The 26,189-nt window shown below is 39.3% G+C and overlaps 1 long non-coding RNA gene across 3 annotated transcripts in view; it reads right to left on the bottom strand.

Moving 5' to 3' along the window:
• Nucleotides 1-18,357, bottom strand: part of LOC132392643 (uncharacterized) — an 83,665-nt gene extending 65,308 nt beyond the window's left edge. For all 3 annotated transcript variants that reach the window (XR_009511602.1, XR_009511603.1, XR_009511601.1), the window contains exon 1: nucleotides 18,133-18,357. This is a non-coding gene — a long non-coding RNA (uncharacterized LOC132392643). The remainder of the gene's footprint in view (nucleotides 1-18,132) is intronic.
• Nucleotides 18,358-26,189: the final 7,832 nt, after the last annotated feature.

Here is a 26,189-nt window from a genome sequence, read left to right as displayed (position 1 = left end):
TATCTGCGCTAGACATGGTGTGCTGGTTATCCATCATCTTTCAGACCCACGAACAAAAAAAAAACGTCCTTTCTGACTCCCTTTGCATCCCAGAACATGTTTTTCTTTATGGTCTGTGTTGAACACTTTCCCCCACCATTTTTATTCCAATTTTTCTAAAATAAAATTTGATCTATTAAAAAGACAAATAAAACAATTATGGATGAAAAAATGCTTTAAAATGCCCTTTATTTAGTGCATCTATTTTGCAACCCCTCCAGCAAATGACTTCAATAACCTATCACTTGGAACTGGTTATGTGCCTACTTCTCCATTCTTCAGTTAGTTTGTGAGGTCTTTGCTTGTCTGCTCTTTCAACAGTAGAGCCAAGAGTTCCATTCTTCCATACTGCAGTTTGCTGTTACTCGATTGTGTCTATATATGTTTATTGTTCACAATAATGACATAGCCCTCAAACAGACTCAAAAAAGGTGTGAGGGATGAGATTTAAAAACACATCGTCAAAAAAAATTGTATTTAATTTTAACAAACAAATTAAGTGAAGAAATGCAGGTGATACCTAGATACCTTCTAGATACCTAGAAGAATATGATAGAATAAATATGTATATACAAAGATAATTTGCCTTCGGTCTAATGCATTTTGAGGAACTAACCTCACCTAATTTTACACTCCATGAACTTCAAGACAGATGGTATATAGGCACACGTAGTTTGGTACAATGGCACAGTTGATAGAGTTGCTACCTTACAGTTCCATTCTGATGAGGGTCTTGGCCCAGAAGGTCGACTGCTTACTCTTTTCTATAGACACTGCCCGGCTTGCTGAGATCCTCCAGCATTTTGTATGAGATGCTTTGGATTTCCAGCATTGCAGAGTTTCTCATGTTTGTTATAGCTCTTAGAGCTGTCTGTATGGAGTCCGTACATTCTCCCTGTGAACGCACAAGCTTGCTAGCGCAGTCTCTTGACAGCATCAGTGATCAGGGTTCAATTCCCACCACCGTCTATAAGGAGTGTACGTGGGCTTCCTCCAGGTGCTCTGGTTTTCTCACACATTCCAAAGACATTTGGCTCAGGATTAGTGAGTTGTGGGCATGCTATATTGACACAAATCCATGGCAATATTTGCAGGCCTTCCCCAGCATAATTCTAGGACTCTGCTGGTCGTTGACGCAAAATGACACATTTTACTTTATGTTTTGATATACATGTGACAAATTTAATCTTTAGTCCTTCAGTGCTCTGATTTCTTTGCATATCTGAAAGATGTGTAGGCTGTTAGGTTGATTGGTTGCTGTATGCAAGTGAGTGGTAGAATGTGGAAGAAGTTAATGGGGACAGAATAAAATGTGATTACTATAATTGGGATCCTGATAGCCTAAATGGCATGATGGGCTGAAGGGCATGGAGTGGCTGCATGACGGTGAGCGGGGTCACTGATAGGGTGGAGTGAATCAGTTTGTAAAGATGTCTTCTGGTTTGTGAGACATCCATAAAGGTTTGAAATTAATTTTCCCTGCCATTCTCACATTAATACCTGGTTGTCACTACAGATTCCAGCAGCAAGGAGTCACCTGCTAATCACATGTAAATGAGAAGCTGCTCCTAAAGTCCAGCAACAAGGGCTCTGTCACTGGAGCAGGCAAGCATTGTGTAGAGAAACTGTGAGACTTTGTTTTCATTTCAGAGCAGTTGCAGTATGAATTTAATTTGAAGTGATGAGAGAATAGCTATTTGTATGTACAAATAAAAGATCCTGTGGAGGGATGCTGAAAATCTTGAGCAACACACTGCAGGATCTCTGAAGGTCAGGCAGCATATGGAGGAGAATGTTGATGCTATTAGCCTAGACTCTTATCAGCCCCGATGAAGGGCCTCAGCTCAATACTGCGTCTGTTTATTCTGCTCCGTAGATGCTGCCTGACATACTGAGTTCCTCCAGAATTTAGTGGGAATATGTATAAACCTTTTGTTAAAACCACTGATCCAAAGGCCACAAGTGGTTGCCTACTACTGAGTTTAAGTTACTTATTAATATTTGATAAGTGAGTCAGAGATTTACAGTATGTGTCAAGTTAATTTATTGTATCGAAATGTTCATTAACTCGTGCTCATTTATTTTTAGATTAATGTGCGGAAAGAAAATGTCTTCTTTATTAATTTTATGAACACCATTACTCAAACCTACTTAATGGAAAATTTATGAAATTACGCCTTTCATTTTTATTTTATTTACTGTGTTGACTGCTTTCTTTAGTGTAAGGTTGAATATCGTATTTGAAAATCATCCGGTGTATTGACTTAGTTTCATTATTTAATTCAATGTTTGTGTTCAATTGATCTCCTTGCAATGGGTATTAGAAACTAGTCATGGATCCATGGAAAACACAGTCGCAACATGTTCTAGTAGTTTGCATTAATGACTTTTGATATAATATCACTTTTGAGTTGTTTCAACATGGAGATGAAGTCTAGGACGAAACAATGAAGGCTAATTATGGAACTTCACTGTGGATAGCATTGATTCTCTTTTAGAAGTTAGCACAATATACTCTGTATATACATATAGGGTAATTCTAATTCTGTTTTGGTATTGAAATTGTTTTAGGAAGTAAAATAAAGTTATTTATTTTAACAACTTGGAACCACTCCAATATGCTGAGAAGTGACTGGGATCTGCTCCAATTTGCCTACTGGAGCTACAGGTCCACAGGTCCATCTCACTGGGCCTTCACTTAACCCTGCATCGTCTAGACAACAAAGATGCATACATCAGGATACTCTTTATTGACTACAGTTCAGCATTTGATACCATCATCCCCTCAATACTAATCAATAAGTTTCAAGACCTTGGCCTCCATATCTCCTTGTGCAATTGGATCTTGATTTCCTTACTTGCAGATACCAGTCAGTTCAGATTGGCAACAACATCTGCTCCATGTTCACCATCAGCACAGGAGCACCACAAGGATATGTGCTTAGCCCCCTGCTCTACTCGCTTTATACTTATGACTGTGAGGCTAAGCACAGCTCCAGTGCCATATTCAAGTTTGCTTACAACACCACTGTCGCAGACCGAATCAAAGATGATAACAAATCAACATATAGGAGCAAGAATGAAAATCTGGCTGAATAGTGCCATAACAACAGTTGCTTATTCAATGTCAGCAAGATCAAAGAGCTGATTATAGACTTCAGGAGGAGGAAACCAGATGTCCATGAGCTAGTCTCACTGGAGGATCAGAGGTGGAGAGGTCAGCAATTCCTTGACGTTATTACTTTGGAGGACCTGTTCTGGGTCCAGCATGTAAGTACAATTATGAAGAAAGCACAACAGCTCCTCTACTTCCTTAGGAGTTTGCGCAGATTTGCATGGCAGTTAAAACTTTGACAAACTTCTATAGAAGTGTAGTGGAGAGTACTATGACAGGCTGCATCACAGCCTGATATCGAAACACCAATGCCCTTGTATGGAAAATCCTACAAAAAAATAGTGGATAGAGCCCAGTCCATCATGGTCAACCCCTCCCCACCATTGAACACATCTGCGTGAAACATTGCAGGAAAGTATCCTTTATTATCAGGAACCCCCACCACCCAGGACATGCTCTCTTCTTGCGTCTGCCTTCAGGAAGAAGGTACAGGAGCCTCAGGACTCACACCACCGGGTTTAGGAATGGTTATTGCTTCTAAACCATTAGGCACAAGAACCAAAGAGGATAATTCCACTTAGCTTCACTAGCCCCATCATTGAAATGTTCTTACAATCTATGAACTCAATTTCAAGGACTTTTCATCTCATGTTCTTGATATTTATTGTTTATTTATTTGCTACTATTATTTCTTTCTCTTTGTATTTGTACAGTATGTGTCTTTTGCACATTGGTTGAATGCTGAAGTGGTGCAGTCTTTCATTAATTCTATTATGATCACTTTTCTGGATTTATTGAGTATGCCCACAAGAACATGAATGTTAGTGTTGTATATGGTGACATATATGTACTTTGACAATAAATTTACTTAGAGGCTGATAAATCCAAGCAATTGCTGTCATTTCAGCAAATGTCTCAGAGGTATCAACAGTCAACATGCGAATGGAGAAAATGAAGATGTATATTGACTGACATAGTAATGACATATTATTTCTAGTGGAGATGTTGGAGGACAATTTCACATAGAATTTGGACATCATGAATGAAGCCGGTATTTGATATTTAAACTTAATTGTATTGAATTGCTGTCTGAAATTATTCAGGTCATAAGCCTAGGCTGCAGTTTGCTCCATTTGAAAGATTTACCAGGCAATTTCAGAGGCCAGTTAATTGGAAAGTACATTGCTTTGTGAATGGACCTACACATAGAACTGGCTTGGTAAAAGCGACAGATCCTTCCCAGTATGTGAGAACAAATCTCGCTGAGACATATTGGTAATTGGTTTATTATTGTCATTTGCTAAGGTATAATGAAAAACTTTATACCCTTCCATACAGATCATTGCACAACATCAAAACTTTGAGGTAGTACAAGGAACAATGATAATAGAGGCAGAATAGTGTGGGCAACCTACAGAAAATACTGGAGGAACACCTTGCCTTATGTCTTTTCCTCCCTCTCCCCACCTTCTAACTCAGACTGCTCATCTTTTTCTCTCCAGTCCTGATGAAGGGTCTTGGCCCGAAATGTTAACTATACCCTTTTCCATAGGTGTGGCCTGGCCTGCTGAGTTCTTCCAGCATTTTGTGTGTATTGATTGGATTTCCAGCATCCGCAGATTTTCTCTTGATTGTGAGCAGAACAATGTGGTACAGTTAAAAGAAAGTGCAGTGTAGACTGGCACTTCTCCATGGCCATGCTCCATCTTATATGCTCCATGTCATATAAACAGCCCAGCTAATAGGCTTATGTCTGGATAGAAGCTGTCCTTGGGCTTTTGGTATATGTTTTAGACTTTTGCATCTTCTGCCCAATGGGAGGAGGAAGAAGAATGTACCAGCTAGAAGTGATCTTTAATTTTGTTAGTTGCTGTTCGGAGGCAGTGAGAAGAGCAGACAGAGTTCATGGAGGGGAGGCTGGTTTTGTGATGTGTTGAGCTATGTTCACACCTCTCTGTAGTTTCTTGCAGATTTTAAACCATTGCTTGTTTGCTTTGTCACAGGTCCAGGCCATGTTGTTTACACAAAATCTTAATGACAAAGAAGCAAAGTTTTAGTCTGATTTTCAAAAGCTCATTGAATGTTTGGCGCAGTAGGATTTTCTAAAAATGTTAGTACTGAACCCAACTTGATTGGAACTAAGCTCAAAACCAAAGGGGAACTGAGATTAATTTGAGACTTGGAGAATGGGGTATTTATGTGTGTTCTTTGAAGGGAGTGGGTAGGTGGTGAGGGAGAGTAAAGATAACTGTAGTTAAGTAAAGTAAGTTTAATTTCCTCTACATCAAGCAAGTTTGGCTCTTTATTTGTAATACTGTACGTTTAAAGCACTGACTTAAAAGTATTTGGTAGATATTTAATATATAAATTGGTGCAAAAATATGAACAGGAAAGGTGCTGGTAATTTGAAAAAGTGGTGAAAATATTCTAGGAGATAACAGGAGATAATGCTTCAAGTAGAAACATAGAAAATAGGTGCAGGAGTAGGCCATTCGGCCCTTCGAGCCTGCACTGCCATTCAGTATGATCAAAGCTGATCATCCAACTCAGAACCCTGTACCTGCTTTTTCTCCATACCCCCTGATCCCTTTAGCCACAAGGGCCATATCTAACTCCCTCTTAAATATAGCTAATGAACTGGCCACAACTGTTTCCTGTGGCAGAGAATTCCACAGATTCACCACTCTCTGTGTGAAGAAGTTTCTCCTCATCTCAGTCCTAAAAAGCTTCCCCTTTATCCTTAAGCTGTGACCCCTCGTTCTGGACTTCCCCAACATCGGGAACAATCTTCCTGCATCTAGCCTGTCTAATCCCCTTAGAATTTTATACGTTTCAATAAGATCCCCCCTCAATCTTCTAAATTCCAGCGAGTATAAGCCCGGTCGATCCAGTCTTTCTTCATATGAAAGTCCTGGCATCCCAGGAATCAATCTGGTGAACCTTCTTTGTACTCCCTCTATGGCAAGAATGTCTTTCCTCAGATTAGGGGACCAAATCTGCACACAATACTCCAGGTGTGGTCTCAGCAATGCCTTGTACAACTGCAATAGAACCTCCCTGCTCCTGTACTCAAATCCTCTTGCTATGAATGCCAACATACCATCAGCCTTTTTCACCACCTGCTGTACCTGCATGCCCACTTTCAATGACTGGTGTACAATGACACCCAGGTCTTGTTGCACCTCCTCTTTTCCTAATTGGCCACCATTCAGTTATTAATCTGTTTTCCTGTTCTTGCCACCAAAGTGGATAACCTCACATTTATCCACATTAAATTGCATCTGCCATGAATTTGCCCACTCACCTAACCTATCCAAATCACCCTGCATACTCTTTGCAGCTAACACTGCCGCCCAGCTTCGTGTCATCCACAAACCTGGAGATGCTGCATTTAATTCCCTCGGCTAAATCATTAATATATATTGTAAACAACTGGGGTCCCAGCACTGAGCCTTGTGGTACCCCACTAGTCACTGCATTGTACATTGTTCCACAGTGAGATGATTAATTTTCATTTTAGTTGATTTACAAACAATTTGATTCAGTGTCCGACTGGAAAGCTTTATGTGAAAGTAAAAAATAAATGGAGTGTTACAAGATTTTATTCTCTGAATGCAAGACCAAAATATGCTAAGGAAATGACACCTCCAAATAGCATTGGGGAGTTTGGGAGTAAGGTTAAGGGAGTGCGAATAGAGTGTGAATAGATATAAGCCATATTATATTGGTAAAGTACATTATCCTAGATGTCCATTGGAGAATAATCAAAAGTTAGTGAAATCCAGGTATAGCTATGGATTCTTTATTATTAATAATATGGTTAGTATGAGTTTTCATTTTAAGAGGAGAAATTGCAAAGCTCATTTTTGCATAGGTGTAAGCAATCAGAAGGTACATAATTAGGGCCACAATGTTTCTTCATGATTTCTGTCTTGGTGGGTATTTTTGACTTCAGGGTGGCCAGGGTCAGGATCTGAACAACCAAGGCTATTCCATTTTTAGGCAGATTTGGCAAAAAGGGTGGGGAGGTGGGTATTGTGAGTAAAGGAGGAAATAAATTCAATGTTGAAGAAGGACATTGGTTCAAGACATCATGAAGGAAGATCAGGGTGGGTAAAGCCAAGGAGCAGAAAATGTCTCTAGGCACCCCCCCCCCCACCCAAATCCTAGCAGTGACAATAGAATGGAATTCAGCAGGAAATCAGGGATGCAAACATTGTGTACAACTATGATAATAGATTACTTTAATCTACAAAGATATTAATCAAATTAGCAATAATGCTGAGAGGCAGGTATTGTGATTTTAATTCAATCTGTTGAGAAACCAATCTGAGGGCAGGTTATACTTGACTGTATGTTATGCAATGAGGAAGGGATAATGAAAGATCTTGTTGAGTCTGATCCCTTGGCAATGATGGAATCCTTCATTAAAATGGAGAATGAAGTAATTCAATCATAAACAAGAGTCTTGAATCTGAACAAAAGAAACTACATACAAAACCATGAAGTGTAAGTTGACTTTGATAGATTGGGAAGCTGTTGCTAAGTGTGTTGATGATAGATAGGCAGTGGGCAATATTTAAAAAAGATGTTAACTGGGATTGCAATAATTATTCATTCCTGTCTGGTATAAAATAAGTTGGGGAAGATTAGCTCAAATGAGGCAACTGAAGGAAATTAGGGACTAATATTAGATCCAAAAAGGAGGCATATAAATTTGCCAGAAAAAAATTAATAGGCCTGACAGCTGAGAACAAAGGTAAACAAAAAGATTAATAAAGGGTTGGAGGTTAGAGTATGCTAATAATCTTGAAGGGAACGTACAAACTGCTGTAATTTCCATTAATATGTGAAGAGAAAAATATTAAAAAAGACAAATATTTCTCCCTTTTAGTCAGATATAGGGAATTATAATTAGGAACAAAGAGAAAATTAACCATATAATTTGAATTTGTCTTTATATAATCACATCCGTTACCTTCCTGATATACCGGGTCATCAAAGGTCTAGACAGAAGGAACTTAAGAAAATAGTATATAGTAAGGAAATAAGGGTTGGTGAAGTGGGCTAAAGGCAGAAACATAGTTATGGCCAGATAACCTACATCCCAGGAAACTAAAGGAAGTTGCCCTAGAAATAGTAGATATATTCGTGGCCATCCTGCAAAATTCTACTTCTGGAGCATTTTCTACAGATTGAAAGGTGAAGAGTGTAGTTCCCCAACTTAAAACATAAAGAAGAGAAATATACAGGGTGTCACAGAGAAGTAAATCTAGCATCAACCATGGGGAAAAATGCTGGAATTTGTTATAGAAGATACAACATCTGGACAGTTTTAATAGAACGAAGCCAGGTGATCTGATGAAAGGGATATCATTCTAACACATCTACTGGAGTTTTAAAGGATGTATCTATTTGCAAAGAGACGAGGAGAATATCAGTGATGTGGTGTAATTGCTTCTTTCAGGAAGCTTTTGTAAGATCCTGTCATTACAGATCTCAAGTCTCCTCTTGACAATAGCTTTGAGATTATAATGACAATCTCATTACAGACATGTCCTGCCTGTTGTTTCCTGATATGAGGAGGTGTTGGAGAATCCATAGAGTAGGAATTGGCTATTTTCTATCAGTGATGTCATTTGCGTTCCTACCAATTGCCTCTGGACGGTTTTATCAGAGCTGACCCAGACTACAGACCGTCCTGGAAAAGATTTTTTTTTAGCTGTCGCAACTCCGCATTCAGTTTCACAGTGAACCAACCATTTCCACATCATGTGGGGATTGATACCAGCTGTAGATTGATGTGTGTACATATGTGCCTTGTCGACTGATGTGTTGTGCATACTGAAGCTTCTGTCAGAAGTTTATATCGAGTGTGATAAGCACGGTTCTTAATTATACATAAAATCAGTAATGTTGTGATATTGTGTTTATTGATGTAGGTGTTGGAGGATATGGATGGAGTTCTAGTGAGCCTCTTTTGCAGTAATAGGTTCAGGAACTTCAATCAGTTATTTATTGAGCCAAGAGCAAGGAGCTTCTTAATGCTAAGCACTTACAAGCCTTTATCTGATTAGATATTTCCATGACCTCTGACCAAATGTGCTATTTTTAAGAGCCAACAACCTGTCTCTTAATGTGAATAAAACAAAAGAGATGGTTGTTGACTTCAGGAGGACATGGAGCGACCATTCCCCACTGAACATCGACGGCTCCTTGGTAGGGATCGTTAAGAGCACCAAATTTATTTGTGTTCACCTGATGGAGAATCTCACCTGGTCCCTCAACACCAGCTCCATAGCAAAGAAAGTCCAGCAGCGTCTCTGCTTTTTGCGAAGGCTGAGGAAAGTCGATCTCCCACCCCTCCATCCTCATCACATTCTACAGGGGTTGTATTGAGAGCATCCTGAGCAGCTGCATCACTGACTGGTTCGGAAATTACACCATCCTGGATTGCAAGACCCTGCAGTGGATAGTGAGGTCAGCTGAGAAGATCATTGGGGTCTCTCTTCCTACCATCACGGACATTTACACTAAACGCTGCATCCGCAAAGGAAACAGCATTATGAAGGATCTGTGGTAAACTATGTATATTTGTCTGGACACGCCCCTCTGATGACTGCTCCTGTGGCTCCTCCCACAGACCCCTGTATAATGGTGTTTGGGGCACTGCTCCTCCCTCAGTCTTTGAGATGTTGTGCTCCCTTTTGCTGTTAATAAAAGCCTATCGTTCACTTACAGTCTCTGAGAGTTATTGATGGTGCATCAGGACCCCATGCACCCCTCATAGAATCTCTTCTCCCTCCTGCCATCTGGGAAAAGGCTCCAAAGCATTCGGGCTCTCACGACCAGACTATATAACAGTTTCTTCCCCCAAGCTATCAGACTCCTCAATACCTGAAGCCTGGACTGACACCTTGCCCTACTGTCCTGTTTATTATTTATTGTAATGTCTGCACTGTTTTTGTGCACTTTATGCAGTCCAGAGTAGGTCTGTAGTCTAGTGTAGCTTTCTCTGTGTTTGTTTAATTACATAGTTCAGTCTAGTTTTTTGTACTGTGTCATGTAAACCATGGTCCTGAAAAACATTGTCTCATTTTTACTATGCACTGTACCAGCAGTTATGGTCGAAATGACAATAAAAGTTGACTTGACTTGACTTGACTTGACTTGACTTGATTTACATAGACACCAGTGCACCACACACAGAATAAGTTGCATTGAACCTAATCACATACTGTGAGTTGAAACTCTGGGTCCTTTGTGGTAAAGATGAGTGATAGGAAACAAGATCAGTATCTCTCAGATGTGTGAATAGTAGATAACATAAGTAGGATAATTTAAAAATAAATTTATAGATGTTAGATTTTAAGCAAAGAAATAGAAAAAAACTTTTATTAGCTTTCCCTTTCCAATAATTCTTAAGGCAAAGATGTTCATCTGCTCAGAGTCCCTTTTTCCTTATTGTTTTTTCAGGACCATGCAGGGCCCAGTAAAGGTTATTTCTACTCCATTGATCTCTTGCACTCTGATTCGACTTCGGCTCAGTTTGTGTTCCAAGTTAAATGTCAACAAAGCTCCTCTGGATGCCAATTCTTTCTTTACAGCTCGGGCTTTCTTGCTGTTGTTTTCCATGTTGGCATGGCGGCTCTCTCTGTGTGTCAGCCATCCTGCCGAGAGCCAACCCTGCTTTCACCGTCCAGAGAAATGAGTCAGAGTCACAGTAGGTTCTGCAGGGAGAAGCCTTGAACCATGCCAATTAAAAGCTGTCTGGAGGAATGGTAGAATGGATGCAGAGCAATGACTTGATTGTATTTATGTGGTATAATCCTGTGCCTTGTGGGTCTCAGAGTCTGATAACCTGAACTCCAGGTGTGTGGGAGGGTGGGGGGAAGCTTGTGTGGCAGCTAACTCTGAATGATATATTTCTTCTTCTTTATTTAACAGTTGAATGATAATGACCCATCCCTTATAGACTTAAAAAAATTATTTGGAATAATTGACCTCAATTCATTTAGTATGCTCTCAATTCTGCCAGTTTAATGGATTTTCAATTGATTGGCCTATAAGGGGCAGGAAAGGTGCAGCACTTATCGTACCTTTGGGATGGAGGGGATAGTGTAGGTTTACCTGGGCTGGGTAGACTAGTGGAAAAGTGGCTATATCCCGGTTAAAGAGGACAGTCGAAGGTCAAGTATCCCCAAGCTGGAAGGAATTGGGGCTGGAAGTGACAGCTGATGGGGTGGCAGCACTAGAGTAGCTGGGATTTCCTAATCTGAGGGATTGGGTATATTTGGGGTAGAGGATAGAAAAGCAGGCGAATCTGGACTGGAGTATTGAGTGGTGGGGGAATGCCAGGGTCACATAGCTTTGAGAGGATGGTAGGGGAAGGGCAGAGATATTTGAACCAAAATCAGAATTATATTTAAAATCATTGGCATATGTTGTGAAATTTGTTGCTTTGCAGAAGCAGTAAATTACAATACATAATGATAAAAAAGCTGTAAATTACCATCATAAATATAAATATATATATAATAATATATAATAAGTAGTGGAAAAAGAGCAAGTATAGAAAAAAAAGTGAAGTAATTTACATAGGTTCATTGTCAAATCAGAAATCTTATGGTGGTGGGGAAGAATTTATTCCTAAAACCTTGAGTGTGTGTTTTCAGGCTCCTGTACCTCTTCCCTGATGGTATCAATGAGAAGAGGGCACATCCTGGGTAATTGGGGTCCTTACGACGGATGCCTTGACTGATGACGGATGTACTCTGGCCAATGGGTCTTGAGTTTTGGACTCCCGATTTAGCCCACGGGCTTTGATCTTTGGCATTGACCACAGGAACAGTTGATCAGACTTTGAACTCCAGAGTTGCCGAACTCCAAAAACCAGGCCTCGAACTCCAGTTTCACCAATTTGGAAACCCAGATCATCAGATCTTATTCCTGTTTCCCGCAGGAAATCACCGACTCTGGAACCTGCCAGCAACACACTAACTCCATGGGAAGCCACCATCTTTCATCCATGTTGGTCTGTTGGCTAGACATCCCGGCCCAGTCCATGGATACCTATCCTTTGAATGTGGGTTGGAGACTGAAAATTCTGGCCTGTCCTTTAATTCCCTCACATCCCTGTCCCTGAAGCCCTAACATGACGCTTAATTTGAACTCATTCCAAAATCTATGGGCTCACTTTCAAGGACTCCACAACTCATGTTCTCAGTATTATTTATTTACTTTTATCATTTTTGTATTTGCAAAGATTGACAACCGGCTAATGTGCTAAAGAAGACTGTGTGTGAGTGTGTGTGTGTGCGTGCTCGTGCGTGTGTGTGTGTGCGCGCGCGTGTGTGTGTGTGTGTGTGTGTGTGTGTGTGTGTGTGTGTGTGTAGTCTTTCACTGATTCTATTGTATATCTTCGTTCTACTGTGAATGGTTACAAGAAAATGAATCGTAACAGAGGTCACAGCTTGTCGCCATCTTGGTCACAGAAAGATAAGACTGTAAAATAATCCAGTCATAGCCTTTGGAAGAAGATTTTTAAGCTAACAGTTATACTGTGAAATACCACTGAAATTGTAAAATGTTGGCTTGTACCGTCTCCTTAAGTTACACAGAGTAGATAGATACACCAAGGTACACAAGGAAAATCTCCCACTTGAATACAACTGTTTGAATACAGTCTGTAATGATGAGGGTTCATTAGTATGCATTCCATAAGATGCATGGAATCAGCGGCAATTAGACCATAAGACATTCATTCATTAGAAGATCACTTCTGATTATTATAGAGTGTTAACTTTCAGCATTGTTCAGAAGGGGTCTTTACGGACCTTAGCAGCTGGAAATGATTTAGTGTGTAGTGTATTATGTCAGAAAATGAATGGATTTAATTGACTTATTGAATAGTGGCAGTGATGTATACAGTATGTATAATGTATATATGAATATGATATCTTATGAAGTTCAAAGTTCAAGTTCAAAGTAAATTTATTATCAAAGTACATATAGCATATATGTCACCATTACAAACCTGAGATTCATTTTCTTGTGGGCATACTCAGTAAATCTAAGAACCATAATAGAATCAATGAAAGACCGTACCCAACAAGGTGGACAAACAACCAATGTGCAAAAGACGACAATCTGCAAATACTAAAGAGACAAAAATACAAATAATAATAATAATAAATAAGTAAGCAATAAATGTCGAGAATATGAGGTGAAGAGTCCATGAAAGTGAGTGCATAGGTTGTGGGAACAGTTCAGTGATGGGGTAGTGAAGTTAAGAGAAGTTATTCACTTTGGTAATAGTTCCTAAACCTGGCAGTGCAAGTCCTGAGACTCCTCTACCACTTTCTTGATGGCAGCAGTGAGAACAGAGCATGGCTTAGGTGATGGGAATCCATGATGATGGATACTACATTCTTGTGACAGCTCCATATGCTCAACGGAAGGGAGGCCTTTACCTGTGATGATAGGATTTTCCATTCAAGGGCTTTGATGTTTTCATGCCAGTCTGAAATGCAGTCAGTCAATATACTCACCACCATACACTTAGAGAAGTTTGTCAAAGTTTTAGATGTCATGCCGAATGTTTGCAAACTTTAGGGAAGGAGAGGCACTGCGAACTTCCTTCATAATTGCACTTACGTACTGGGCCCAAGACAGTTCCGCGGAAATGATAATACAGAGGAATTTAAGGTTGCTGACCCTGTCCACCTTTGATCACCCGATGAGGACTGGCTCATGGACCTCTGGTTTCCTCCTCCTAAAGTCTATAATCAGCTCCTTGGTCTTGCCAAGGTGTAGTGACAGATGGTTGTTATGGCACCACTCAGCAAGATTTTCAATCTCATTCCTATATGATGATTTGTCACCACCTTTTATTTGGCCAATGACAGCTGTGTTGTCAGGAAACTTGAATATGGTTTTGGAGCTGTGCTTAGCTGCACTGTCATAAGTGTAAAGCAAATAAGGCAGGGCGCCAAGCACACCACCTTGTGGTGCACCCGAGCAACACACACACATTGCACAAGGAGGTATTGAGGCCCAGTTCTTGGAGTTTATTGATTAATTTTGCCGAAATGATAGAAGATCTATGGAGCAAAATGTTGAATCCATCTGGGTAGAGATTGGAAACAGTAAAAGGGAAAAATTCACTGGTGGGAGTTGTTACATAATAGTAATGCATAGCATAGTAGTGCAGGTAATAAACTAAGAAAATATCTGATGCATGTAAGAATGGAATGGCATTTGTCATGAGGGATATTAACTTGCACATAGATTGAGTGAAGAATACATCCATGATAGCTTTCTTTAACAGCATGTTAGTGAGTCTAAAAGTTAAAATGCTCTGTCAGATTTGGTTCTTGCGAAGAGGCAAGTAAACTTAACAATCTTATAGCTAGGAATCCTCTTGGAAAGAGCGATCACAGTACGATGGAATTTCTCATACAACTGGAGGATGCGGTAGTTTGATCTAAAACCAGTGTGTTATACCTAAACAAAGGAGACTGCAAAAGAGATAGCTGGCATAGACAAGCTATATGGTGGGGTAGTAGAAGACTTTCAAAGAGATTGTTCATTAATGCAAATTCTAGTTAAAAGCATGCATAATTACAATGTGGGAAGCCAGCCTTGGATAACAAAAGAAGTAAAGCTCATCAAATTAAAAATTCAGGTATACATAGTCGCCAATAATAATGGAAAACTGTAAGGTTGGGAGAACTTTAAACAGTAACAAAGAACCACTAAACAAACATTAAAGCAAAGATGGATTATGGAAGTAAACTAGCACAAAATATAAAAGACAATAGTTAATGTTTTTAAAACTAAGTGCAAAAACAAACTACCCAGGATGCAGAGAGTCTTAACCATCAGGTTAAGGTAGGTTAAGATAGTGGGCAAGGGTCTGGAAGATAGAGTTGAAAATGTGAGGTTATCCACTTTGGAAGGAAAATAGATCAGGTTATTATTCAAAAGGTGAAATATTGCAGTATTTTTCTGTGCAGAGTGACTTGGGAGTGCTAGTGCAAGAATCGCAAAGGCTGGTTTACAGCTACAATAAGTTATCAAGAAGGCAAATGGGATGTTGCCCTTTATTGCTTAGAGGGGTGGAATTTAAGAGCAGTAAGGTCATGCTACAACTATACAGGGTACTAATGAGGCCATCTTTGGACTAATGTGTGCAGATCTGGTCTCCCTACCTCAGGAAAAAAGGAATTTATTTATTTAGAGACCTTCCAGCCCCTCAATCCACACCACCCAGCAACTCCTGATTTAACACTAGCCTGATCACAGGACAATATACATTGACAAATTAACCTATTACCCAGTATGTCTTTTGAGTGTGGGAGAAACCAGAGCACCCAGAGGAAACCCACACATTCCACAGGGATGGCATATAGACTCCTTATAGGCGATGACAGAATTGAATTCTGAACTCTGATGCCCCAAGCTATAATAACATCGTGCTAACCACTTTGCGACCATGGCTCCCACTGTGTAATGGGGTTAAAGGTTGTACCAAGGAAATTCACCAAGATGATGGTGGAGGTGATGGTGTTGCCTTTGAGGGATAATTGAGTTACTTGGGGCTGTACTCACTGGGCTTTGCAAGAATGAGACGGGATCTTGCAAGAAACATAACATTTAGAAAGGGATAGATAAGGAACTGCTAGGGGAGATGAGAATGAGAAGACATGACCTGAGAATTTGGAGGATTCAATTTAGGATGGGGTTGAGAAGAAACTGCTTGTTCTGAGGAATACTCTGCCCAGTGATGCAGTAGAAGCTATCTTATTAAATATATTTAAGACACAGTTAGATTAAGAAGTATGTGTCTTACATACTTCTTAAACCATCTTCTCAACCTTCCCTGTAATTTTACAAGGAACTATGTGGGTATATCTTTCTGCCAGAGCAGGCTCAATAGGCCAGATGATCTACTCCTGTTCCTATTTCTTATGTTCTTATTCACTGTTATTATGCCCGATTATATATATGGCCCTTTCTCACCTTTCCTACCAAAATGTAACACTCCTCACTTTTCCTCATTAAATTTCATCTGCAACCATTCTGCCCCTTCAACCATCTTATCTATAATCTGAATGACTTTTATCACCATCCTTAAAATCCTGTACATGATTGTGACCTGTTCAAAGTTATGAACTGTTTTCCCAAATAAATTGAAACATTAGTAGTGGGTGGAGGCAGTAACGGAGGCTACGGATTACACGTAATTTGCCAAAAAGCTGGTGGGTACAATGCAAATTGTGGTGCACTTCCTGAATCAGTTTTAAGAGAATTGGAGAATTCTCTTAAACAGAGAGAAAATGTTAGATCTATGTGGAGATTAAACATCAGACTGCCTTTCGGACCCCAGCTCTGGATTTCTTCCTCAGGGTTTACTCCTGAAGCCTTTCCCATGGTTGGCCATAAGGCAGTGGAGGTTTAAAATCCAAGTTTTCCTTCTCATAAGTGGGCTGCCGTTCAAGGCAGGCGAGTCCCACCTGTGTGAAGCAACTCGCTTTGCGGCGCCAGTGGTCCGCCTTTGCCCCTTCTCTTGTCAGTAGAAACAGCTATGCCGGGATGTTATTCAATGGCTATGTAGTTTTTTTTCTAATCTTACTGCTTTTGCTTTCTGTATATAAGTGCCAGGAAAAAGTCCTGAGATGAATGAAAGCAATGAGCTTTACTTAGTTGGAAGCAATTGATGTCGGTACTAACTTTTAAACTGATCTTCCCAACGATAGTAAATATACATATGCTAGCAGTAGATGGGTAAAGTCAGGGTTGGGGGAGGGGGAAACAGCAATCACTTGTCTGCGATAGCTGATGTTAATATCAGTGGAAGCCACAGTCCTTGGAAAATAGCCTTCTACCTCAGCAACATTAGTTAATTGTCTATGTTCTCAATAATTTTTTGCATTAAAGTAGAAAAAGATTGTGTCACAGCATTCATACACTTCAAGGTCTCAGACCTTATGCCACAGGGAAATTGTTTGCAGAGGGAGAGGCTGTTTTTTTTGAGTTAATGATGAAATAAAGTATTAAATCTAAAATATGTTAGTTGAATGAGGAGAAATCATATGATTGTAATATATTGCATTTTGTTTTAAAGTTTCTGTCTGATTTTCTATCTGCAGATGATGATTCCCATGCTTTACCTGCAGCACACTTCTCATTGAACAAAGAGAACCCAGATGAACATCTGGATGATGGCAATGGGGAGGGAAAATCTCGTGCAGACCTCGGCACTGCACTTGGAACTAACACCCCAGAAAAATCGGCAATCAGGTCAGAAAAGCACCATTAAAAATTAAAAGGAGAAATCTGAAAATATTAGATTAAACAGTAGTACAGCATATCATTTTGTATTTGTGGAGGGGAATGATGTGTTATGATGTTTCCGGTACATTTTCATGAGCGCAGCCAGATGGAAATTCATCGGTCTTTCTATTCAAACTTCCAGCTTGACCTTTTTATGATTTTTTTTAAAACCAGAATTTAGTGCTTCATTTGAGAAAAGTGATTTCCACCATACATTCAGGATGCAGAGCAGAAGGACATCAGAAATTTGAGCACAGGTAGTCCATATTGGTTTGATCCACCATTCAGTGACAATATGGTTTATTCACAACCAGAAGTTCATATTCTTATTGAATCTTCAAACCCCTTAATTTCCCCAGAGACCAAAATCTATTGATCTGGTCTTTGAAGTTGCTCAACTTCTGCACCTTCACAGCTCTATGGGTTAGAAAATTGCAATGATTCACCGTCCTTTTCACCTGGATTATATAACCGATCACAATTGTGTTCACTTGATTTACTGTGAAGAAGCCCATCAATTTAGCAACAGCAGAAGAATATATTAGTTAATGCAATTGGAATGTTTCCAGATAATGTAACCTATGTTTGACATTAATCTTTCCACCTTTCAATATTGTACATTAGCAGAATCCCAAACTTACCGATAAATCTCTCTTCTATTAATGTAGAGAAAGTTCACCATGTACTTTGCACTGTTATGTTTCTCCTTGGGTTCTCTCACCTAACGTTTCAGACTTTTTCTTGACACCTTTATCTACCATGGTCACACATACAAAGGTGGAAAACATGAATAGAAAAGAAAGGAGCTGAGCTCTATTTGATACAGCAAGGAAGGTAACAGAATGTTCTCCTTGAAGCAGTTTCAATTGTTTCATTGAAAGGGATTAACAATTAACTAGTGTCCTTGTAAGTAAACAAGGTTCATTGTTGCACATGACCAGGTTAGGAATTGAATTTGGACGAAAAGCTTGTTCATTGCTCAGCAGAATTACCTAGAAAAATATTTTCACACTATTACTCCACGTTTTATTCTCTTGCATTCAAAACTAATTTTTTTTGAAGTAGTGCATGTGCATGTCCTTAACATTACAGGGGCGCGTGTGTGTGTGTGTAGATTCATCATCTCACTCTGAATTTGTAATGATTATTAGGGGAAAGGCCCCTCCACCCACTCGTACTCAGGCCTGTGTTTTAATGAAGAGATGCTTCTGAGCATAGCTTCATTCATATTTTAATAAGAATTCAGTATGAACATTAGTGAGCTCAAGAGATTTACACAGTCAGTTTCATTTCCAATTACTATTGTGATGTTATGATGTTACGATTAAAATTCCCCATTGCGCTGGAGCACATAATACAAAATTAAATTAAATATGAATGTTATTTCTGTGAGTGTAGTGCTGAGACTTCTGTATTCATTCCAAAGATATGGTAATTTCAATATTGGATGTGGTGAAAACACTGAATATTTCAGTGGTGCCAATTTTTACCGAAGCCAAACCATAGTAGCTGTTCATTGCATATTTGTGGTAGCCACCATCGCTTGCTGACAAATATCTGTGTATCTGAGACAGTATATTGGCCTTTTATATTGAGTAGACAGATCAGATAGTAGGTGAAAACCAACTGGGGAGATATCAGTACAGAATACATGTCTAGGACGTATTTTGCTGGCTTATAAAATTATTTTTAATTGATTTGGAGGCATGAGACTGCTTTCCTGGACCAGGCCAAAGTTGTCTTAGAACATCATTTCATTAGACTTTTCAACTGGAGATCATGAACCTAATTTAACCACATTCTTCGAGTTTTACCTTTGCTGACAGCAGAATGGCTGTCTGATACCTGATACTGAATATACATTTAAATTGATTATTAGAAAGATTATAGAAGTTAGAGTAAAAAAACATGGAATAATTGATGGCATTTTGGAGCTCATCTGTCTGAAACAATAGTTATTTGTACTTGGAGAGTTGTAATGTACTGGAATAATGAACCAAGAGCTTGGAAGAGGGGGGTATTTAAAGCCAAATCTCAGCTGGCATTGACAAATGGCTTTATTTTGTGCAGTACCTGATTCTGCTGATGCAAGTAACGCAGTGAGGGTCTAATTAGCATGGAGCCCTGATGCACCATCAATAACTCTTGGAGACGGGAGGCAAACAATAGGCTTTTATTAGCTGCAGGAGACCACGATTAGTAGCAAGCGACCACCACACAATATCCTGGAGACTGAGGGAGGAGCAGTGCCTCCAACCGCCTTTATACAGGGGTCTGTGGGAGGAGCCACAGGAGCAGTCAGCAGAGGGGCGTGTCCAGTGTCCAGACAGGTATATGTAGTTCACCACAAGCCCAGCCCTCAAGGTGGCTTCCAAATTAAAGTATACATCCAGGTGTATCTGAGCGAAAATAGTAAGGATATTTTAAAACATTGCATTGTCATCTTGGTGTTGACTCCAAGCAGAGCAAACAAGATTTAGGTACACTGACGAACCCTCCACATTTAAAAATGAAGTTGGTCAATAAGGATAAATGGAAAAATGATGGAATGGAGTAGACATCCATTTTATCTCTGTCTTGCAGGCTAAGTATGACTCAGCAGGTCTGATTCTAACCTTGCTGAAAGCTACCTGCTAGGTATCACAATTAACCAGTCAACCACATAAATCACCACAAAGATGTACACACATAAATATAACACAGAAAGTCTAAAATTAATCTGATTGTTTACCCTGGGCATTAATTGTGCTCCAAAGGTTTAAATGCTGCTGTATCTGTCAGATACACATGTCAAAAACAAACACTTGCCTTAAAAAAGTAATGGCCACTGTATATGGAGTGGGTAAACTTTTGATCCAAATGAAAATGTAGAATCTGAAGTAAATGAAGGATTTTTATGTTACATTGATTACAACAAAGCAATTGCTGTTATTTAAGATGTGTTTCCATTACTGAATTTGCAAATTTTCTGCATTTTTATCATTGGCAATGTCACGGTAGTAACTGAAAACGCAGGATAGGGTTTTCGTTCACCTGGCAAAGGTGATACATTTATCAACTGATGACATGCTAGTTACTGATACTGATGAGATAAATCAGGTGCAGCAACAGCAAAGTCCACTGTGGGATACTGAGCTAAAGTCACAGTGACGTAATTCTGAGCTAGGACTGCTTGTCGAAAAAGTTATAACACATTCATACACACCTGTTTAATTTCACAATTATAATGGAAAAATCATTCTGCTCAGCTAAAATTTCAGAAAATGTTAAAAAAATGCAATTAGGCAGAGGAAGTCTGAAAAATCTTTTCCGTGTTAGAAGAGCTGATGTGGACAATTTACTTGTAACTGGCATTTCAAGATAGTGATTAGAGTAAGATTGTAATTACTAGCAGAGTAAAAATTGTTGCATTGCTTTCTGAAATACTTGCCCACAGGAAGCAATGGAATCCCTTTCCTCCTTGTATTCAATGAGTATTAATGGATATAATTTTCAAAAAATTATTTATGCCAGAACTGCATGTTGTCACAATTTTACCATTGGGTGGATAATAACCATGAGATAAGTATAATATTTTAGTTGAAACTAATTTCACATTAGGATTGCTAACCATTCTAAGCAGCTTAAGTAACTGATCCTGCCCCTCAGGTAGGTGTGATTAGTGAAATGGTCCAGAGTGGCAAACTCCAAAGACAGGCTTGAACATTTTCTTGTTGTATGTTATGAGAGTAAGAGTTCTGATAGAACTATGACATCTCTCATTTTCATCATGTCCAACTTTCATAGAACATAGAAATCCACAGCGCATTACAGGCCCTTCGGCCCACAATGTTGTGCTGACCATGTAACCTACTCTAAAAGCTGCCGAGAATTTCCCTACCACATAGCCCTCTATTTTTCTAAGCTCCATATACCTATCTAAGAGTCTCTTAAAAGACCCTATTGCATCTGCTTCCACCACTGCTGTCGGCAGTGCATTCCATGCACCCACCACTTGCTGAGTGAAAAACTTACACCTGACATCCCCTCTGTACCTACTTCCAAGCACCTTAAAACTATGCCCCTTAGCATTGGAAACACAAAAAACCTACAGCACAATATAGGTCCTTCAGCCCACAATGCTGTTTCGAACATGTACATACTTTAGAAGTTACCTAGGGTTACCCATAGCCCTCTATTTTTCTAAGCTCCACGTACCTATCCAGGAGTCTCTTGAAAGACCATATCGTATCCACCTTCATCACCATTGCCTGCAGCCCATTCCACGCACTCACCACTCTCTGCATAAAAAACTTACCCGTGACATCTCCTCTGTACCTAACTTCCAAACACCTTAAAACTATGCCCTCTTGTGCACCCTTTCTATAGTTTCCACATCTTATTGAAATGTATAAAATTCTAAAGGGATTGGACAGGCTAGATGCAGGAAGATTGTTTCCGATGTTGGGGAAGTCCAGAATGAGGGGTCACAGTTTAAGGATAAAGGGGAAGCCTTTTAGGACCGAGATGAGGAGAAACTTCTTCACACAGAGAGTGGTGAATCTGTGGAATTCTCTGCCATAGGAAACAGTTGAGGCCGGTTCATTGGCTATATTTAAGAGGAAGTTAGATATGGCCCTTGTGGCTAAAGGGATCAGGGGGTATGGAGAGAAAGCAGGTACAGCGTTCTGAGTTGGATGATCAGCCATGATCATACTGAATGGCGGTGCAGGCTCAAAGGGACGACTGGCCTACCCCTGCACCTATTTTCTGTGTTTCTATGTTTCCATGCAGAATCCAAACCATCTACTCTTTGCCTTCTGTGGGCAAGCCAATTCTGGACCCACGAAGCAAGGTCTCCTTTGATCCCATACCTCCTTACTTTAGGAGTGAGCTTTGCATAGGGAACCTTACCAACTGCCTTACTGAAATCAATATACACCACATCCACTGCTCTACCTTTATCGATATGTTTTATTGCATCCTCAAAGAATTCAATCAGGCTCATAAACCACAACCTGCCTTGATAAAGCCATGCTGACTACCCCTAATCAGATTATGTTTCTTCAGATGCTCATAAAGCCTGCTTCTCAAGATCTTCTCCACCATCTTGCCCACCATCAATGTAAGACTTACTGGTCTATAATTTCCTGGGTTATCTCTACTCCCTTTCTAGAACAAGGGAACAACGTTTGCAACCCTCCAATTTTCTGGTACTTCTCCTGTCCCTATTGATGATACAAAGATCATTGGCAGAGACTCAGCAATATCCTCCCTTGCTTCCTACAGTAGCCTGGGGTGTATCTCATCTGGTCCTGGCAACTTACCTAACTTAATACTTTCCAAAAGCTCCAGCACATCCTCTTTCTTTATGTTTATATGCTCAAGCATTTCATTCTGCTGTAAGTCATCCTGACATTTGCCAAGGTCCTTTTTCCTGGTGGATACTGAAGCAAAGTATTCATTAAGTACCTCTGCTACCTCTTCTGACTGCATGCACACATTTCCACCATTTTACCTGATTAGTCCTATTCTCACACAGCTCGTCCTATTGCTCTTCACACATTTGTAGAATGCATTGGGGTTTACCCTAGTTCTGCTCATTAAGGCCTTCTTATGGCCCATTCTTGCTCTCCTAATTTCACTCTTAAGGTCCTTCCTGGCAACCTTTGTAATTTTCTAGAACTCTATCAGTACCTAGTTTCTTGAACCTTTCATAAGCTTTTTTTTTGCTTCTTAACTAGATTTTTCACATTCTTTATACACCATGGTTCTTTAACCCTATCATCCTTTCCATGCCTCAATGGAACATACCTGTGCAGAATGCCATCGAAATGTTCTCTGAACATTTGCCATGTTGCTGCTGTTCATTTCCCTGAGAACTGTCTAATATCATCAAATTTCCCCCTACCCCAATTAAATGTTTCCCAAAGTGTCTGCTCCTATCCCTCTCCAGCACTATGGCAAAGCTGATAAGAGTTGTGATCACCACCTCCAAAATGCTTTCCCACCGTGAGATCTGACACCTGACCAGGTTCATTTCCCTATACCAGATCAAGTACAGCCTCTCCTCTAGTTGACTTATCCTTCTTGAACACACCTAACAAACTCCACCCCTATACAAACCCTTTGCTCTAAGGAGATGTCAGTCAATGTAGGGGAAGAGATATCTTTCCATTTTAATAGAATAGCCCTTCTTGCCAATAATGTAACAAATGCAATTACATGTTGATCTGAAGATGAAATACCCTGAATATGATGTGGAACTATTTAAAATAGAACAGTCAATCTACTAGGTTGTAAATTACTTTTCAGAGCTTTAGAAATTGTAGAAAATAAAGATTTCCAAATGATTTTAATGAAGAACTTGACCAGAACATTTGTGACAAAGTAGCTACTTCTGTTTTACATCTATCACAGTAGTTGCCTATACTAGGAAATATTTTAGATGGTCTCTTCTTTGTTAAATAATAACGATGAACAATTTTAAATTGAATTAAACAGTGGTTGGCACATATAGAAAAATAATTTATGTTTTTCAAAATTCAAACCCAATCTTCATTAACAAATGTCATATTAAGTTCTCTCTCCCAATCTTGTTTAATCTTTAGTGGTAGGTTCTCTTTTTGTAACAAAAATAAATTATAAATTCTGCTAATGGAACCTCTCACTAAAGGATTCAACTTCAAAATGGTATCCAACAAATCAGATTCTTGTAAGTATGGAAACTTAAGTAAATATTATTGTAAAAAATGTCTAACCTGAAAATATTGCAAAAAATGTGTATGAGCAAGAGAATATTTGTTAATTAACTCTTCAAAAGTCATCAATCGACCATCACAAAGTAAATCTGTAAAAGAACGGATCCCTTTATCTCTCCATAGGAGAAAAATGGGGTCGGTTATTGAAGGTTTAAATGAAAAGTTTCGATATAAAAAACTAGACAACTTAAATTGTTTAAAATTTAAAAAATTGTGAAACTGAACCCAAATCCGTAGGGATTGTTTAACAATCGGGTAAAGATTTAAATTTGGAATTTTAGAGAGCTGTAAAGGTAATGGAGCTCCTAATATTGAAGTTAAATGAAATTGTTTAACAGCTTTTAATTCCAAATCAACCCATAATAAATCAACCCAACATTAATTGAATGGTTTTCTCAAGTAATGTTATGTCTCAGTTTGGAAAAAATTAGAAGTAGAACTTTTGAACCCCGATTCAACTTTGAGAGAAGATGGGGTTCTTTTGCCAAACAGTACCTTTTAATTTGAATTATTCTATATGGTTTCCTTCCAATTTTATTTTTTTTTAAGATATGAATTGGCAGTTGATGACTCTTTTTCTTTATATATTTAGATGATAGTTAGAAGTATTGCTCCGGGGGGTTGATTTTTTCTCTTTTTTTTGTAGTTAGTGTTTTTTTTTCTTAGTTAGATGGGATTCTTTTTTTCCTTCTTTTTCCTATATATAAATCTTTTTTCCCATTTTTATATATTACGATCAGCTTTTTTTCTTCAGCTCTATTAATTTTGTACATATTAATTTGTTGAAGTTTTGTATCATTCTATAGCTGTGGAAGATTATGTACCAATAAAAAGATTCTAAAAGGGAAAGGAAATGTCAGTCAATATCAGGAAAGTTAAAATCTCCCATCACAACAACTCTATTATTATTGCACTGTTCCAGAATCCTCAATGTCTCTGCTACTATTGGGGGGGGGGGGGGTTGGTCTATAAAAAATCTCCCTGTAGAGTTATCGCCCTCTTCCTGTTTTTGACTTCCAGCCACACTAACTCAGTAGAAAATCTCTCTATGACTTCCTCCTTTTCTGTAGCCGTGACACTATCCCTAATTAACAATACCATGCACCCACCTTTTTGCCTCCCTCCCTGTCCTTTTTGAAACATCTAAAGCCTGGTACACTCAGCAGCCATTCCTGCCCCTGAGACATCCAAGTCTCTGTAATGGTCACAACGTCATAGTTCCATGTATTGATCCACGCTGTAAGTTCATTTGCCTTGTTTATGATACTCCTTGCATTAAAATAGACACATTTCAAACCATCAGTCTGAGTGCATCTTTGCTCTATCATACCTATTCTTCCTCACAAGCTCCCTGCAGGCTGACTCTACTTGTGAGCCAGCTGCCCCATCTTCTGCCTCTTCACTTCGGTTCCCATTCCCCTGCAGCCATCTCCAATAGCATTAGCAAACCTCCCCACCAGGATATTGGTCCCCCTCAGATTCAAGTGCATCTTGTCCTTCTTGTACAGGTTACACCTGCCCCAGAAGAGGTCACAATGATCCAGAAATCTGAATCCCTGCCTCCTGTTCCAAACTTTACGCCATACATTTATCTGCCACCTCATTCTATTCCTATACTCACCGTCGCGTGGCACAAGCAGCAATTTGCTACCCTTGAGGTCCTGCTTCTCAGCGTCCTTCCTAACTTCTGCATTCTGCTTTCAGGACCTTCTCCCTTTCTCTACCTCTGTCGTTGGTACCAATATGTGTCATGACCTCTGGTTGCTCCCACACCCCCCCATTTCAGGGTATTTAATTAAAATATATTAATCATTTTCCAATATTTTCATATTTGATACTTAAAATAATAAGTGAGCTTGCCTTACTTCCATGTTCACAAGGACATTTACTACTGCTGTTTGGAATCCGAGGAGATGACTTAAAAGATCAAAGTAAATTTTATTATCAGACTACATCTA

Source organism: Hypanus sabinus, chromosome 4 (genome assembly GCF_030144855.1).
Source record: "Hypanus sabinus isolate sHypSab1 chromosome 4, sHypSab1.hap1, whole genome shotgun sequence".
Lineage (NCBI taxonomy): Eukaryota > Metazoa > Chordata > Chondrichthyes > Myliobatiformes > Dasyatidae > Hypanus > Hypanus sabinus.
The sequence above is the reverse complement of the archived record's forward strand: the minus strand, read 5'-3'. Positions and strand labels throughout refer to the sequence as shown.